This window comes from Pan paniscus, chromosome 16 (genome assembly GCF_029289425.2).
Source record: "Pan paniscus chromosome 16, NHGRI_mPanPan1-v2.0_pri, whole genome shotgun sequence".
Lineage (NCBI taxonomy): Eukaryota > Metazoa > Chordata > Mammalia > Primates > Hominidae > Pan > Pan paniscus.
The window spans coordinates 81,206,206-81,225,048 of NC_073265.2; the positions used below are offsets into that span (position 1 = coordinate 81,206,206).

Below are 18,843 nucleotides of genomic sequence, written 5' to 3' on the forward strand. Positions count from 1 at the left end.
ATGGACTCTACCAGTGGTTTCACCTGTTCAATCTTATTTAATTCTTTCAACTGTCCTATGATCTTATAGAGGAGGAAAACAATAATCAGAGATTATGATTAGCAATTTGTCTTCTCTCATGTATTTGGTGAATGATGAAGCTGACATTTAAAACCAAGGAGTCTGATTCCAAAAGTTGTTCTCTTAATAGATAGTATTCAAACCATGTTTTGCCTGAAGTAGAGATTAACCACTGACATACTAAATGTTTCAAGTTCTCAAAAGCCCCTCATCTAGATTGAGGAATTACATCTATGAGTGTCCCCAGAGGAAGGCACTAAGACCAGAATGTAGAAAATGCTAAAAGCTGACATGGAGACAAAATAGGCTCATCTTTCTTTAGCAGAAGCCTGAAATGGAAGGAACCATCTTGGGCAATCATGATTTTCTCATCATTAACTGACGCCCAAAGACCAGATTATAGGTTTGGGGTACTTCTAGGAAGAATATGGACTAAGAACTGTAGTTTCAATTAGATAACCTCCCTGTGCTGTCCAGTGCAGTAGCCACTATCCACGTGTGGCTATTTAAATTTAATTAATACTGAGCAAAAATTAAAATTCAGCTCCTCAGTCATACTAGTCAAGCGTCATGTGCTCAATAGCCATCTATGACTAGTGACTATCGAGTTGGTGGACATGTTGGGTGTGCAGATGTATAGAACATTTCCAACATTGCAGAAAGTCCTACTGGATGGTGTGGTTCTAAACTATAAGATCTGCCTTTTAGAATTCTCTGTGATTTTGAGAAAAGCAGGATGAGTAATAATTCTGATTTTGTGAATGAGAAAATTGAGGATAGAAACTTTTTTCCTAGCCTAAGTGCTAACACTTAATGATCCTCGGATGCCTACACACACCTTGCTCCCCATCACCAAACACCTGTTTCCACCGCTGCAGCTGCAGCTGCTGGGCTGTGGGTGTGCAGGCAGACTCCCTTAATTATTTCCAGTGCTTCGTTTTTGTGGCCATAGGAGAACCTGGTAATGTGCTGTTTGGTGTGTAGATAATTATCAGTTATTCGTGACTCCCCTTTCATTTGCCCACAGAGCATTTCCTGAGATCTTTGAAAGCAACTGGGCCACAACGCTTTGTGGGCAAAGAGAGGAATTATAGTAGCTGTGAGGAAAATAAATTGTGATGTCAGCTTGATTACAGTGTTGGTTACTGCTCAGTCAAAACTTTGTGATAAAGAGCCTTTCCACAGGAAATTCATTTACAGATACCATCTGCCATCTAGCACAGCACCTCCTGCTGACCACCTCGGCAGCAAAGGGAGTGCTACAGGAGTACCGGTGGTCAGCTTGGTATTGACATTAGGGCGGATCCCTGTGGAAGGTGCAAGCCTTGCAGTACTTCCTCAATCCAATAGAATTGAAATTTATTCATCTCAACATTCAGGCAACTGATTTAAGAGGAAAAGCATTCAAGACCTGAGGTGCCTACTCAACAAATCCACACTAATCTATTATTGACTGGCTGACTTTCTAGTGGGTTCTGACCTTTATTTATAGTGTCTTAACAATACATAAATCAGAAATAGTCGCCATGGGGTGGTGCATGCTTTAATTTTGGATAACATTCAAGAATAAACACTTGTGGAGCCTTCTCTGTGCCAAATAGTAAGCTAGGTATTTCTACAATACCTTATCCCACTTAATTTGCATATCATCAACACAAGATAGGGATTATCATCATCCTGATTTTGTAAATGAGGAGACTGTGGTGTAATGAGCAGTAGATCTGGAAGTTAACCTCAAGTCTTCAGATTCGAACTCTAGTGCTTTTTCTACTAATACATAGCTACCGCTTAGAAGAAAGGTGGCATAAGATTTTGATTTGAATATCCTATTCCTGGACTCCCAGGATATCTCACTGTATCTCATCAATGCCTCACTAACTTATTGCCTCCCTATGCCCCCAGATAATGTCAACAATAACAATATTACTCAAATGCTACCAATATATAAGTTGGTCATTTTTTCTTTTTGTTTGCAGATGACACTTCCCCTACCTAAAAATGTGTCCTCCCTTCCCTCATAACTGTATTAATTCCTGACTTTCAAGATCATTTTAGTAATCTTATCACTTCAAGACAGCCATCTGGGGCCAGGCCGGGTGGCTCATGCCTGTAATCCCAGCACTTTGAGAGGCCGAGGTGGGCAGATCACTTGAGGTCAGGAATTTGAGACCAGCCTGGCTAACAGGTGAAACCCCATCTCTGCAAAAATACAAAAATTAGCTGGGTGTGGTGGCGCATGCCTGTAATCCCAGCTACTTGGGAGGCTGAGGCCGGAGAATGGCTTGAACCCGGGAGGTGGAGGTTGCAGTGAGCCGAGATTGTGCCACTGCACTGCAGCCTGGGCGACAGGGCGAGACTCCATCTCAAAAAAAAAAAAAAAAAAAAAAAAAAAGGAAGAAAGAAAAGAACAAGAACAAGAAAAAAAAAAAAAAAGAAAGCCACCTGGAGAATGCCAACAATCATGAGTTATGCAGGACCCCCGAATAGACCAACTTTTCCTTTAAAACTCATTTATGATGCTACTCTATCATTAATTAGTTTTCATGGCGCAGGTGTTTTAGTGTGTGCATCTTGCATACTTTTAATTGTGTATCTCTTTTGAGGAGAAAGCTATCTTTCATTGCTGGTGCTTCTTTCCTATAGTATGCCCACATTTTTTATCAACAGAACATCCAGTATTCAAATTTAGAATCAGAGATCAAGTTGTGTAAATGGGTTGGTTCCTTTTTTGATTTGAACTCTAAGGCTTTTTTATCCTGCTGGTTTTTTTTTTTTTAAGCCCCCTGTCTAGTTTAGTCCTCTCACACAGTGATGAATTAGAATTCATACCGCTTGTTATATTAGATATTTCTTTCTTTAATACTCATAATGATTCTTGGCCACTAAGAGACACATCAAGTCGACAACTTGATGTATATGTCATATCAACTACACTTTGTTCCTGTCATCTGAATTATTATCAGAGACAAAGAGTAATTGGGGAAGCCCTGAAAGGCAATAATCACCACAAGCCATTATCATAGTTTACTGAATTTGATGAATAATATTATTTTGACCTCATATCACATTTGTCTTTCAAGGAGTTGTTGTACCTCATAGTAATTACTAAATACCTAGAATTTACTGTCACTCAGTGTATGGAGACCATGGAGGCGTCAAGGAATGACTTGAACCTGGACATAATTAGTTCTGGACATAATTAATAGTAACACCTGAGATATCCAGAAGAGTAAGGAATAATCCACTTTGAATGAGAGGAACTTAAGAAATTGAAGATTATCCTTCTAAGTCATGAGGGCTTTTTTATTTTAATTCATTTCTAAAATAACCTTTCTATTTTCTGCCTAAGAAAATAAGGTGGCTTGTAAGAAAATTTAAAATTTATCCTTGTCTCCTGAGTGAGGGTAATTGTTAGGAACGTTAAGGAAGGCCCACACAGGTAAGATATGTATAGTTCCAAAGGGCCTGGGCTTTGGAGTCAAGCAGACCTGGATTTAAATCCTCGTTTTGTTATTTAGGATGCTTTGGGGTGCAAGTGATATAAAATCCCCAACTCAAATGTCTTACACAGCAAAGAAATTTTTATTTCACAGCAAGAGGTTGGGAGTAGCGTGGTTTCAGAGTCAGTCCATTTTTCACATCAGGAAGTCATCACAGACCCAGATTCTTTCTTGTTTCTTTGCCACCCTTAGTGCTTTGAATTTGTCCTCAGGCTATGGTTGGACAGTATAGCAATGGCGTGTATCATAGCCAGCTACAGCAACATCCAGTAAAAGGAGGGACCGTCTCTTCTTTGGGTCTCTTTTGGAGAGGGACACAACCTTTCCCAGAAACTTCAGAGCAGCCATCTGTTCATATCCCCTCATTTAGAATTGGGTCACACGCATACCCCTGAGCCAATCACCGGCAGGGGGCTGGGGGCATCAGGATTGCTTTAGGGCAATTAGGATTCATCCGCTGGGACTGAGACGCATAGCCCCACAGAGGAGGGCGGGCAAGAAGGGACTGTAGGGAGAGGAAGGAAGGGACTGGTAAGCAAGGAAACATAGCTCACTAGCTGCGAGACTTTGGGCGCATTCTTTAACATCTTTAAATCTTAATTTCTAAATCAGAAACATGGAAATAATACCTACACTATACCTCATAGAAGTGTGAGAATTAGATCAAGTGACCTTTTCGCAGTGCCTGACATGCGGGAAGGTTGATAGATCGTTTTGTTTCAGGGAACTCCAGACTTTGCTTCCCTGTTAATGCTGCTTCTGTCTGGTCTTTTGTGAAGAAACATACCGTTCCCAGTTGTGTGTGTGTGTGTGTGTGTGTGTATGTGTGTGTGTGTTTAGAATATATCCATGGTTCATATGGGAGAGAATTTCTTCTACTTAGCAAGCACCTTCAGAATCTGGAGGAATCTGCACTTATTTGAAGGCAATCAAAAACTTTTCTCTTTAGATGTCTGTGTAATTATGTATTTAATACTACATTTGAAATCAGAATTGGTTGATTGAGATAAATGGAGATAAGCAGAAGCAACATTCAACAAAGATTTCATGTTCAAGTCATTGTGCAAATTACTGGGACAAAGGTGAGGCACAGCAAAAGCAAAAGAAATGTGGAAGAATGGTGAGTTTGTATAAAGAAATAGAAGAGTGAGCAATAAGATAGAAAATGCCATGTGACAACACAATTGGCGAGCTTTGAGTGCTACGCCAGAAAGTCGGGACTTTATATTCTTAGCATGGGGCAGGGGACAGCAGGACCATGAAATATTTTTGTTAGAGATTAAACATGAAGAAAACATTCTTATAGAACCTAACCTGGTAGTGGTATAAAAGAACAATTGGAAAGTGTGTAAAGTACTTCCATCAAGCCAGTTAGGAGAATTTAAGTCAGGTTAGTTACTCTGAAAAGACAAACAACCTTCAAACTCTCATGACATAAACAAGCAAATGTTTATTTCTCACCCATCTGATCTGTTTGTTTCCAGGAAGCAAGGAAATCTGTTCTTTATGTTCACACAGATATCCAGCCTGGTGGATAGTGCCACCACCGTAAATGGTGACGATTACCATGACAAAGGGAAAGAAAGCTCTAAGGGGTATCACACCAGCAATTAAATGCCTTGGCATGAAGCAACACACAGTGGTGTGGTGGGGCCAGCTTATGCCAGCTCACAAAAGCCAATTGTGTGCGCCTCTTCCCAACTCCACAGCCAAGTCTGTCATGTTGATAGTTCTAAATCAGCCAGGCTAGGAATGTTTACACGACAGAAACTGGCAAGCAGTACAAATCATGGTTCCCTCTTCCTCCCACTCCTCCCCACCAAAAAAAGATACCTAGTAGTTAAACTTTTACCAACACGCCTCCAGATTCACTTCACTTTCACTCAGGACTCATTGGCCAGAACTAGGCATGTAGCTCAACCCTGATACAAGGGGATCAAGAAGTTCAATCCTGCTATTGCCTCAAAGGGAGAGAGCCACAAATATTTAGTGAACACTAATGACAACCACAGGTTAATGCCAGAGCCCAGGTGTTTATTCATTTATAAATTCATTCAACAATAACATCTACAACACGTTAGACTTTAACCTGGGAGCAGTAAAAAGGAGAAGCAGAAGAGTTTTAAGCACGGATGGGATGCCAGTTATCAACTTCTTGCCTCTCAACTCCTAATCTACCCTCCACTGGCCGGCTTGAGATACTGGAGATGGATCCTGTAAACATTTTCTTTTGCTAGTAGAGGCTGCAGGACGGACACTGAAGAAGGAAAGAGCTTGTTCCTGGTTGCAGTGAGATTTCTCTGTTTCTTGATCCTATAGTACTCCTCTGGTATGAGAGATGCTAGTATCAGTGGCGCTCATGTCCAGAAAGTTTCAGAGGCAACCTGAAGGGTAACTTCTTAGCAAGTTCCATGGATGCCTCAGTCAGTTTCCCAGCATGTACAGCAGCAGCACCCCCCACCCCCTTCCAGGTGGCTTCCTGGTGGCTCTTCAGTGAGTCCTACTGATGCTGCAGTTTCTCAATGAGTTCAAAAGCATGCCCCATGGGCAGCTTCCCCACAAGTTTTTCTAGCACGTGAATATAGATGGTTTCCTGTCTGCCAGTCTCAACCTGGCAGTATCAGAACAGGAGACTTCCAGCTTGCCAGCCTCACCCCATAGCTCTCTGCCTGCTAACCTCCACCTCCCAACTGTGGAATAGCTCTGGTTAAGGCTACTTTATGACCACGAGGGATGTGGCACATGAGAGAATAAATCACCACCATGGAGATGAATGGAGAGCAGATAAACGATGGCTTCATAGGTTCACTGGAAGGTGAAGGAAATGCCTAGAGAAATTGAAAGTGAGGTGACATCATTGGTAATGGAGTAACAGCCAGGATTCAACAGGATCGGGATGAGGGTGAGCCCACCAAGACCAAGTCATGCTACTGCAGGTCGGATCCTGTCTTTATTTAAAATGTAGATATTTTGCTCATTTTGATGTATTTTACATTAATTTTCATTTTTTAAAACATAGTACATTAAAATAGTATTTATCTTGATTACCGATTTTTTTTTTTGGCACCTACTTAAATTATGCATGCTTCCCTCACCCTTGTCCTGGCTCTGGCAGCAGTTTCAGAGGGTCTGAGAGAGTTTGGGAAACAAGGGGATTGGGAGGCAGGCAGAGTGCGCTGCCAGATCCCAGGCTAGAAAATGCAGAACACGGTGAAGACAGCAAGAACCTTAACTAATAGGTCTGAGGCTAAGTAGTGATGGCAGTCAGAATGCTTTTAAATAAAGATGTCAAGGACATAGCAACAGAAAATGGATAGAACAGAGTGCATAGGGAGACTTTTTATATTGGTGATAGAACTAGTAAGCAGGTAATTAAAGATGATCCTCTTCATGAGGAAGACATGATAATATATGCAGTAGGAAAACAAAAGACTTAAAAGGAATGACAAGGACTAACTAATAGGACCTGGCAATTATTTTGGTGAAGATGTGTGGTGGTAGAAGGCCAATGACAGGGAGGGTCCAGAAATGACTGCATGGATGAACCTGGAGGACGTTATGCTAATTGAAATAAGCCAGACTTATAAAGACAAACATTGCATGATCTCACTTATATGTGGAACCTAGAAAAGTCAAACTCATAGAAGCAGAGAGTAGAATGGCGGTTACTAGATGCTTGGGGGAGGGGGAAACGGAGAGGTAATGGTTAAAGGGTACAAAATTTTAGTTGTGTGAGGTAAATTCTGGAGATCTACTATATATATAGCATAGCATCTATAGCTGGCAATTCTATACTACATACTTAAGATTGATAAGAGGTTAGATCTTATGCTAAATGTTCTTACTAAAAAACAAGAACAACAACAATAATCATAAAGGGAGTGGGAGAAAACTTTGGGAAGTGATGGATGTATTTACAGCCATGTTGGTAGCATAGTCATCCCAAACTCATTGAGATGTATATATTAAATATGTGCAGCGTTTTGTATGTCAATCGTATTTCAATATGGGGGTTTAAATAAATAAATAAATAGATTTTTAAATAACAAATTTAAAAATGACTTCAATTATGGACTAGGACATTAGGAGACTGGTTGTCCCTTTAATAGAAATAAGGGTGTTAGTAAGAGAGGATCTGTCATGCTGAGTTTGGGGGAAGTGGCCATATCAAGATGGCTTTTCAGTCTGGGCTTGGTTCTTGTCGGGGTTGAGGCTGGAGATGTGGGTGGTATCCAGGTGGTGCTAGTGATGGCAGAGGTCTCTGAGGGCCTGTCTGTGAGATGGCAGAGGTCTCTGAGGGTGAGTCTGTGAGATGGCAGAGGTCTCTGAGGGTGAGTCTGTGAGATGGCAGAGGTCTTTGCGGACCAATGCAGAGCAGGTGAGGGAATGCTCAGTGGGAAACAATCACTTTTGGAGACCCATACTCGGCTCCCCACCCTCCCAAGAGTCGATCCAGGCTCCATAAACACCAACCTGGCCTCAAAAGGCACCCCGATTCCTCCTTGGACCTGGACCCAGTATAAAAACTCCCCTTTCCTTCATAGTTTGATCAGAAGAATTTAGTTTCCCAAAAGCAACTTTTACTGGAGAAAACTAACAACAATCACAAAAATTCCAAAAGCCTAACAATAAGATGTTTTCAGACTATGCTCTGCTCATTGAAACTGAAATGTAACTAGACTGTATACAAATCAGGTCACCTGCAGTCCTGCCCCACCGAGCTCAGATTCCTCTTCCTTGACATATGCACACCTATTTCTCTAGCCTGCTTGTTTCATCTTAATCTTGTTCATTAACAGATTGGTAAGGCTGTTTATACCAGTTGGAGAAGTGATGGTTCCTCTCCAATTGTTCTAAAATAGCATTTAAGGTCTCCGTGGGGGTACACACAGAGATATACCGTGAGAAGAAAATTAATGGTGCCCCACCAATGCATGAAAAACCTTGGTTGAAATATTTCAGAAATCTACAAAAGAAAATATTTTTCCCTAGCATATATTTTTGTGTGTTTTCCATAATGAGGGTGTATTACATTTTCCATAGGTAAAAAAGGAATTGCACTTAAAAGTAATTAGAAAACCACAGTGCTTAGAGATTTATCTAATACAAAACAGAATAGTCAAGTTATCATGTTTAGAAAATAGCATTTTTGCTTCTGCAGAGGAGTTGGGCATTTTCTATAGGTAGTCCAGGGTACATTTGAGAGAAGTCTATTATTTCTTGTATTATTTGGTATATACACCATTAGAGAGACTTGAAGAAGGCTTTTACTGATTAAATATTCACCAGTAAATGCTTGACAGCAACCTAACCACCTCTTAAGCATTCAAATAAGTGGTGAAAGTGTCCCAGAGGAAAGAAACACAGGGAAATTATATAAGACAGAATTTCTAGCAACTCCTTTAATGCATGCCTTATGACCTCTGGAAAGCTAAGAGAATATCCGGTTTGTAATATATTTCACACCTGTATCTTTCAAAGGCTCTACTTAGAAAATCCTCCACATTCATTGGTATTGCATAACTAATTTCGTAGTTTTGGAAAACCAAAGAGTTGCCTCAAATGAAGAAAAAAAGCCAGGAATGCCAAGATGACCTGACAGGGAAGCTCTTGGCATGCCTTGATCTTTTTTCCACCCATCCAACATGCATGCATTCAGATGCATATACTCTGGTAAGCAACATACTTACTGCCATGGAGGCTGTGAAAATGACTAAGTCACCCTGAAAGTGACTTGCATTTTAGTAGGAAAGATAAGATAGGCACACAAAGAACTAGAGCAACACCAGGGAGCCTGTGACAGGTGGCCCAGATCTTCAAAGATGGTGCTGTGAGTAGGGAATAATCGTGTTTTACTGGGAAAGCCAGAAAAAGTTTCGATTCAGAATTAGTTGAAGCATCTGAATTTGGGGAAAGTATTTCCTTCAGCAGCCTTGTATGGCAGGCAGGGAGGGACATCCAGGCAGGAGAAAGAAGATAAACAAGAATCAAATTCAGGTTTTGGAAGGACCTGGAGCTTATATAATTATCACAGCATTCTTTGAGAAAAGTAACATCAAAGTATTTTTTAAATTGATAGGGCCCTTCCACATCCATGAGTGGCCCTAAAGCTTAAGTTTCCTGAGCCTCATGGGTCCTCCATTCTTGAGACCAAGCTGCAGAATCAAGCAGACTGAGTCCAAGTTGGTTTCTGTCACTTGCTATGAGCATTCATTTCTTCAAATAATATCTACTTCAAATAATACCTACTTGTAAAGTTAGATACAGCAACCTGATATTTCTGCTAAGGAACTATTCCTCCCTTACTCTCAGACAAATTGCCTGAGCCCAACTCTAACTTCATGGGTGGGTTATACGACTTGGCTCGTGAAATAAGTGTAATCCACTGGGCATGTGACCCGAACCAGGCCAAACTGAATCGATCCCCCAAGATATTGCCGTAGCCAACAATACTTCCTTTTCCACTGGGGTGCTGAAGGAGTCGAATGTAAGCCTAGAGCAGCTGGTGGAATTCGAAGCCAACAGAGAGAACTGCAGAGCCTAAGGACAGAGATAGTAGTTTAATGGCACTTCTGAGCTGTGCTTGCACCAGTTCAAGAGGGTTTCTGTTGTTTCCAGTCACTAGGGCCCTAATACACTACAATGATGGCAATCCTATGACGTTGGATTACCCAGCAAATATCTAACCATTTGTTGATCACCTGCTATGTGCAAGGCAGGGCCTCCAGTGCTGGTCTCTGCTAGGAACACAGAGTTGAGGTCCTGCTTTCATAGAACATTTGGGTGCTACTTGACCACATGGAATGACTGGCTTTAACTCTGTCCAGCCAACTTTCCCCTGTTTTATCACAGCACTCTTTGAGAAAAGCAATAGCAAACTGTTTTTAAAATTGATAGGTCCCTTCCACATACATGAGTGACCCTACGGCTACTCACATATATGTCAGCTATCCCCTTCACATACATGACAGTTATGCCTGAAAGACAAACTGATCCACATTTTGCTGAAAAAACTGACTTTATTGATAACATTGGTCAAACAGCAGATGTGATGGGTGCTTTCATATGTAAATTTAGGATTGTGTAGATTATCTTTGGTGACTTATGAACAATTTCCAGCCATAACTCTACCTCTAACTTTCATCAATTGCTGGAATTTAAGTGAGCAAGTGACACGATTTTTGGCATAGCTTTAAGTACACCATAATTTATTTATCTAAAGTCAGTTGTTGGCAAACTTTTATGCTATAGCTATGATTTGTAACATATTCCTTGTGGCAAACTAGCAACTGATCAATCTCGCCAATGTTCTCGAGCACCAGCACTGAGAACCATGAATGTGTAGATGACACCAAATTCCAGATCACACTGTGTATCTGATTCCTGCCCCAGAGAGGGAGCTGAACACAGGGCCTTTTGTCCAGCACAGTACCCTTATCACCTAGCAGAGTGTTTGCCACAGAAAGCTCAGTGAATGTTTATTGAACTTAACTGAACTCCACCTCCTATAACAGTTGTAACTGCACTCTCTGCTTTATCAAAGCAAATAGCATAGCAGTTCTAAGCTAAATCCTTCCTGTTATTTCTTCTGCTCAGAAAACTCATGTGGAGCAAATCATATCCTTACCACTGTCAAAAAATACTTACAGCTCACAGCCAAGATGGTACATTTTTGGCCTAGTAGTTCTGAAACTTAACTGCACACTGGAATCACCCGAAGAGCTTTTACAAATCCTAATGCCCAAGTTGCATCCTGGACCAATTGACTGAGAATTGCTGCATGAGACTCTGGTGTCAGTATGTTGTTAAAGCCTCCCAGGTGATTCAGATGATTCCAATACGCTGCCAAGGTTGAGAACAAGTATAGCTGAAACTTATACAGTTTCAGCACTATTTCTGTAATTATCTCACCTTATTATTTGTCATCTATGTTGTCTTAGTCTAGACCAGCCCTGAAATATAATGGTTTTATAATGCCAGTAACAAAATATTAGCTATCTGATACCATCTTCATTGTGGAATGGTTAAAATCTCAGCTGCCTCTCTTAAGATCCGAGAGGGAAGAATAATAGGCAACTTCTGGGGTTTCTTCCCTTCCCAACTTCCTTCTTTGAGAACTCTCTGAACTTTACCCACTCATGGAAATGGGCTACTGAAGCCATGGCTATACTCTATGGCCTGCTCCCCATACTCCTACAACCAACATACCCTGTCATCTTACCATTGCTTGGAGGATCTTAAACCTGAGGATGCATTGGAATCATCTGGAGGGCTTCTGATAACAGATTCCTTGGTTCCACCTCCAGAGTCTCTGTTTCAATAAGACTAAAATAGGGCTGAGAATTTGCATTTCTGGCAATTCTCAGGAGTTGCTGGTGCTGCTGTTCTGGAAATCACCCTTGAAGAAATATTGCCATTGCCTATATAGACCTAACCCAGACTGGGTTGATGACATTGTCTTATTCCCGACTCAGATGAAAACTCTGCAGATTGGCACAGTCATTTCCCAGGGCTATCATAACAAAGGACTACAAACTGAGTGGTTTAAAACAGAGATTTATCCTATCACACTTGCAAAAGCCAGAAATTCAAAATCAGTATGTCAGCAAGGTCTTGCTCTCTTTGGAAGCTGAAGGAGAAGTTCGTTTCTTGCCTCTTTTAGCTTCTGGCTTTTGCTGGCAATCCTTAGCGTTCCCTGGCTTGTAAGAGCATCACTCCCTCTCCACCTCTATCACCACATGGCCTGGAGGTCAGAGTCTCTTCTCTTACAATGGATGAAGGGTGCACCCTATTTCAGCATGACCTCATCTTACATAATTACATCTGCGACAAACTTATTTCTAAAAAAGGTCACATCTTAGACATTTGGGGTTAGGGCTTCAACATATATTTTTGGGTTGACACAATTCAACCCATAAAAACAGGTATATCAAAAATTTCTGGGGCTCCTAAATGCCATCATATGCCCACAGGAGTGGAGGATGCTGTCTGCAGAAAGAGAAGGTTGTTCCACAAGTGCAGAGAGGAAGCAGAGAGCTGGAGCTTGTCATGCTGGAGAAGGACAATGGACAGAGCAACTTTCTTGATTCCAAATGTGTTCCTGCCCCTGCTCACAAGCCCTGCTGCAGTTCACACCCTCAGTTTCCATGAGCTATACAGCATTCCTTTGATTCAAAAAGTCTCCCTTTTTGAGTTAATCCATTCTTATTGAGCTTCTATTACTTGCAACCAAAAGAGTAGATCTAAGAGAAGGTATGTTTCCCCTGTACTCTAACAGGCCATGACTGACTTCTTCCACTCCTGGCATTTGCTGTTTCTCCGGTTATTGCAGATGCTTGACTTGCTATTTCTGTTCTTGTTGCATTTTCCTGAAATGGAGAAATAGCCTTCCTTTGGCCATTATAGACTCTGGGGAGTCTGCAGAGTGCTTGGCATCTCACTCTGGCATCTTTTGAAAGATGTTTAATGACATTTTTCTTGCTTTCAACTGGCTTTTTGAAATTCCAGCCTCTTTCCATGGTGTAGCCTCCCTGGAGCAGGGTGGCTGGGACATGAGAGAACACACCGGGCTGCTTTGTAAGTGTTCTCTCTGTTATGACTACCATACAGTGCTTGGAGACTATGTGGACTCAACTTTCTCTCCACTCAAACACCTTCAGTATTCAAGATCCTTCCTGGAGGGTGAAGGAGTCGCATTGTCTCTGACTTTGGGGGACTCTTAGTTCTGGCTGTTGGAAAGGACTTGTGCTGGGTATTTTGTACTTGCCTCTCAGGTCTACTGTCTACACTTCTTCGTGCTGCACTGGGCTTTAGGAGGCCGATCCACATGGACTGCATGCATGGGCTCCCTTCCCCTCTGGCTCCTGAGTAGGCCTGACCAAGAGGGCACACTGATAGGAGATTGGATGAAGGGAGGGAGGAGAGAGAGACTAGGGTGTTCACTTCCCCTGCTCACTTCCTAGGGTTGTCATTGGCTGACTGCTTCCCTCAGGTGAAGGTGACAGCTCTGAGAGGCGGCCCTTTCCATGGAGTCCTCTCTGTCACTGTAACTGCTCTCCCCCTAGCCTTTCCAAGTCTAGGGATGGTAACAAGACCCAACCATCACCCTAGATATCACATCATCCTTTAAAATCTCCCTATCCCCTGCCCAAATCTGTAAGCTCTTTTAAGCTTACACCATTTGAATGTGTTTCTCTTTCCTGATGGGACCCCAACCCATACAGAGCCTTGACCTTAACGTGACCAGTCTGCCCCATTAAAGGCTCTGGAAGCCCAGGGAGCCTACTGATTCTTGCTTTACCCATTCTCAGGGAATGTCATGCTTGACTAAATTTTTTTGTTTAGACACAGACACCGAGACTCTTGTTATCAGCTTTCTGTTACTTTCTCCTTTTGCATAGTCCAATGATTTTCAACCTTGAATATAAACCAGAACCACCATAGTTTCTTCCCGTTAATTTGAGCCTATCCTGTCTTTTTTATTATGGTATAATTATTCCAAGTCAGAAGCAATCCCTTTTCTTTTGATTCATACCTTCCTACAACGCCTACTACAGGGTCATGCACACAGTAGATTTAACAAAACTTATAAGCTTAGTGATTGTGTACTCTAGACGAAGTTCAAAGGAAGATTAAAATTCTTTTTTGACACACTATTAATAATAGTTTCTCTTATACACTAGTATATACTAAGATGTTTTAGAGAAAAGAAGATAGCTACAATTGTTGTTGATGAAATCAGTTTTCAAAATGTCATTCACTGTATTTGTCCAAAGATTTCATGAAAATGAAAATTTTATCTCTGAGTGTCCACTTGAAAATCAGCTGATGTGTGTACAGACAGATGATATTCATGTGAATAAAACTAAACATATGTGTTATCTCTCAAATTTTCTTCTTAGAATTTCAAAAAATTGCTCAAGTTTGTGAATACAAAGTGAAAGAAACAACCAATAAATCAGAGTAAGAATATTTATGGCCAAGTCTCCATTTCATAAACTCTCTATTAAAATTCAATTTCTATAGCCTACACCTTCATCATTTCTTACCTGGATTGCTGCAGCAGTCTCTTACCTGGCCAACTCATTTTCTCTTTTCATATATATTTTTTTCCATTCTTCACCTAGCAGCCAGAATGGCCTTTTAAAAATGCATGCCATAACCTCTATTTCTGTCAGTGATTTAGTGACTTGTGCTGGATTAGCTCTCTACCATAAACAACTAGAATATTGAACAAAATAATAAAAATAACTCTTTCCAGATGTTAAATAATAGACAACACAGGACTCTGATCTTTGAGGGAAAAAAAAATGTGAAGCAATCCCCTTTATCACCTTGAATTTTTGCCTAGAGGTATTTTCCATACTAAGACTTTGAGAAGAGGAGCCCCAAATACAATGCAGTAATCTCATTGACTCAGGAGACAGAGATCAGAATTTGGGGCTACTGAGACAGCAAGAGTTTGTAGGGCAGGGTATCAAAGAGAAAGGAGCTGTGCAGAGAAAAAGCTCCAAAAACTATCTGGCAATGCCCCTAAGTCTTTAGCCAAATAATAAACTGTGCATATACAGTGCAAGACTCCATGAGACAAGGCAAGGAACTAAGAAGAAAATATAACTAATGGAAAACAGTGACCCTAGCCACTACTGGAGCTTTCACAGGAATGGTAGACATTTAAGTTCCAAAGAGCTAGGGTGAATAAATCTTTTGAAAACCTCCGGCATTCAGTAGAAGTCTCAGCAAAGCCAGGCTTTAGGAGTAGGGCTAATCTATCCTAAGCTAAAGGCTATGCTAGTGCTCAACTCACCTTAACAATGCTTAAAAACAAGCCTTGAAAAAGCTACTCTCTAAGTAAATTATCTGCCTATGAGACAAGACACAGACTATTACTAAGACAACAGAATGGAGATACTCATCAATGTAGCATTCATAATGTCTGGCATAAAACAGAAAATTACTAGACTTGCGAAGAAGAAGGCATGTGTGATTTATAATCAAGAGAAAAATCAGTTAACAGAAACAGACCCAAATGACAGACAATGGAACTAGCAAAGAAGGACTTTAAAATAGGTATTTTAAGCATGTTCAGGAATTTGAAAGAAAATATGGATGTAATAAGGGAAGGAACAAATAGAGAATCTCAGTAGAGAAAAGGAAACTATAAAACAGGACAAAATAAAAGTTTTGACCAGAAAAAGACAATACCTGCAATGAAAACAGTGAGATTACAGAAGAAAAGACCAGTCAGTGAATTTGCAGATATAACAGAAACTGTCTGAACAGAAGCACATATAGGAAAAAAAAAAGGCTTAAACACTGAGCTGAGACTCAGTAACCTATGGGACAATATCAAGTCCTTAACATACACATACTCAGGAGGAGAAAAGATAGATATTGGGGGGAAATATAAGAAGATATAATGGTTGAAAGTTTTTCACATTTGATTTAAAAAATGATAAATCGGCTGGGCGCAGTGGCTCACGCCTGTAATCCCAGCACTTTGGGAGGCTGAGGTGGGTGGATCATGAGGTCAGCAGATCAAGACCATCCTGGTTAACACGGTGAAACCCCGTCTCTACTAAAAATACAAAAAATTAGCCGGGCGTGGTGGCAGGCACCTGTAGTCCCAGCTACTCGGGAGGCTGAGCCAGGAGAATGGCGTGAACCTGGGAGGCAGAGCTTGCAGTGAGCTGAGATTGCACCACTGCACTCCAGCCTGGGTGACAGAGCGAGACTCCATCTCAAAAAAATTAATAATAGTAATAATAAATCCACAGATGCAAGAAGCTCAATAATCTCCAAACAGGATAACTGTAATGAAAGTTGTACCAAGGTACCTCATGATCAAATGGCTAAAACTAGTGATAGAGAATATTAAACACAGCCAGAAAAAACCTGATACATTACCTAGAGGAGAACAAGGGTAGGAAAACTATAGATTTTCATTAGAAATTATACAAACCAGAAAATAATGGAACACTATCTTTAAAGTGCTGAGGAAAACAGTCAATGTCGAATTCTATATTTAGCAAAAAATATCCTTTAAAAATAAAGGTAAAATGCAGACATTTGCAAACCAAAAAGAGAGAGAGAGAGTATTTATCACCAGCAGAATGGCACTAAAATAAATGTTAGAGGAAGTTTTATAGGCTGAAAGATGATGATACTGGAAGGAAACTTGGATCTAAAAGTAATAAGGAGCACAAAAATAATAACTATGTATTTAAATAGAAAATACTTTTCATTTAATTTATTTAAAATTTAATTTAATTTCTTAACTGCTTAAAATGTTTAAAACAAAATAAACAGTAGGTTTTGTAACATAAATAAAAGTAAAATGCATGACAATAATGATAAAAGATAGGGAAGAATGAAAGCATACTGTTTCTTATGTTGTGTGTGAATAAAATATTATTATTTGAAGGTAGTTGTGATCACTGTTCTATAGCCTGCTCCTCATTCTGAGTATAAGTCAGGGAATTACCTAAGTAATAAAAGTATGAGGTGAAATGTGACAAGTGCCATGACAGAAATGGAAGGGAAATCCTAGGATGGTTCAAAGAGAAAGCCCTTATCTTGTTTTAGGGAATCGGGAAGGGGCTAACAGGAAAAGGATGGCATTGGGTGGTATTCCAGGCCCCAAAAAGAGTATTAATTTACTTATTTAACAAGTATCTATTACATTTCTACCTTGGTCCAATCACTGGGCCGTTCTCTTTTAAATAACAAAGTGGTCCTTCTTTTTGATGAAAGTGTTCACAGCTTGGTAGGATGCTCTTACGTGAAAAACAAAAACAAGCAAAAACAGTGCAGTAGTCAGATCCTAGCAGCAGCTGCAGCAGCTCTCCTCTTCCCTGGCTCTTCTTACCATCTCCTTTTCACTTCCAAAAACGAGGCTTCCAGGGTGGTTGCCTCTGACAGCATCACAAGGTGATTAATGACATGAAGGGGTGCAAGTCTCTGATGCCAGAGGAGGTGAAGAAGCGCAAGAGGAGGTGCTCTTCTGCTTGAGTGATGACAGGAAGAACATCATCCTGGAGGGCGCAAGATCTTGGTGGGTGATGTGGGCCAGACTGTCGATGACCCCATGCCACCTTTTCAAGATGGAACCAGACAAGGACTGTCACTATGTCCTCTATGATGCAGCTCTGGAGACCAAGGAGAGCACAAAGAGGGACCTGGTTTTTATCTTCTGGGCCCCTGAGTCTGCTAAACAGCTCCTGTATCCACTAGAGTTTCCTCCTCCCTTCATCTCTGACAGTTCTGGCCTTCTCAAACCACTTTTGGTCTTGATTCCTCTTGGGTTGAAGCAGATCAGTTTCCCCCAGTCATCCCAGTTTGAGGAGGGGGCTGTGCTTTTTTAACAACATCCCCACTCCCCACCTGTTTCCCCCTTCCCATGCTGCCAACTTCTAAGCACAACAGTGACTCTGTGCTTGTCTGTTTGGTTCTGCATACAAATAGAATGTTGTGAGATGACTGCTTCCCATGCTGGCTGATTCCTCTCCCTATTCCCCTGGTCACAGCCACTCATGTAAGCAGGACCAGCCAGGGACCTTCAATTAAAAAAAAAAAAGACAATTAAAAAAAAAAGAAGCAGTGCATGTTCAAGGAAAAATTCGTGTAAACTACAAGGAGGAAAGTTGAAGAAACTATTGGAAGAGGTAGCTGGGACCATGCTGTGATTGCTCTTGAATGTTAGTCTACATAATCTTGCAGCACAACGTTATATAGTAGAACCTCATTTATGTGAAATAATAAAACATTATTAGCCAATCTTATTGAATACTTCCTATGTGTTGAGGAATACACTAGGCTCTTTCCATGTATTATCTCAATTAAGCCTTACAACAGTTCTACTTATAAAATAGATAAAACCATTATTAGATGCGGAAATGAAGGCTTAAAGAGTAAAGTTGGTAGATATTAAGATATTTGCATTCATGGATTCCTGCTTGGTTGTGGAGTATTACCCTTTATATATATTAATGGGTTCAATTTGTTTTTTTCACTTAGTATTTTTCACCTACGTTCATTAGAGATATTGGCAATAATTTTCCTGTCTTATAGTGCCCTTATTAGGCTTGATATCAAAGTTATGCAGGTTTCATAAACTATGTTATGAATTCCTCCCTCTTTCTCTACTCTCTGGAAGAGTTTGTGTCACATTAGGGATCTTTATTCCTTAAATAGTTGGAAGAATTTATCTATGCATTTCACCTTTTTTTCTTGGATTTTGACCTCTGAAGTTCTGACTGTGTTGGCTACTTTGTGATGTTTTCAC

The 18,843-nt window shown here is 40.6% G+C and overlaps 1 pseudogene; it reads left to right on the plus strand.

Annotated features, from left to right (window-relative positions):
* Positions 1-7,872: 7,872 nt before the first annotated feature.
* LOC100984023 (cofilin-1-like) lies at positions 7,873-18,507 on the plus strand (annotated as a pseudogene).
* The last annotated feature ends 336 nt before the right edge of the window (positions 18,508-18,843 follow it).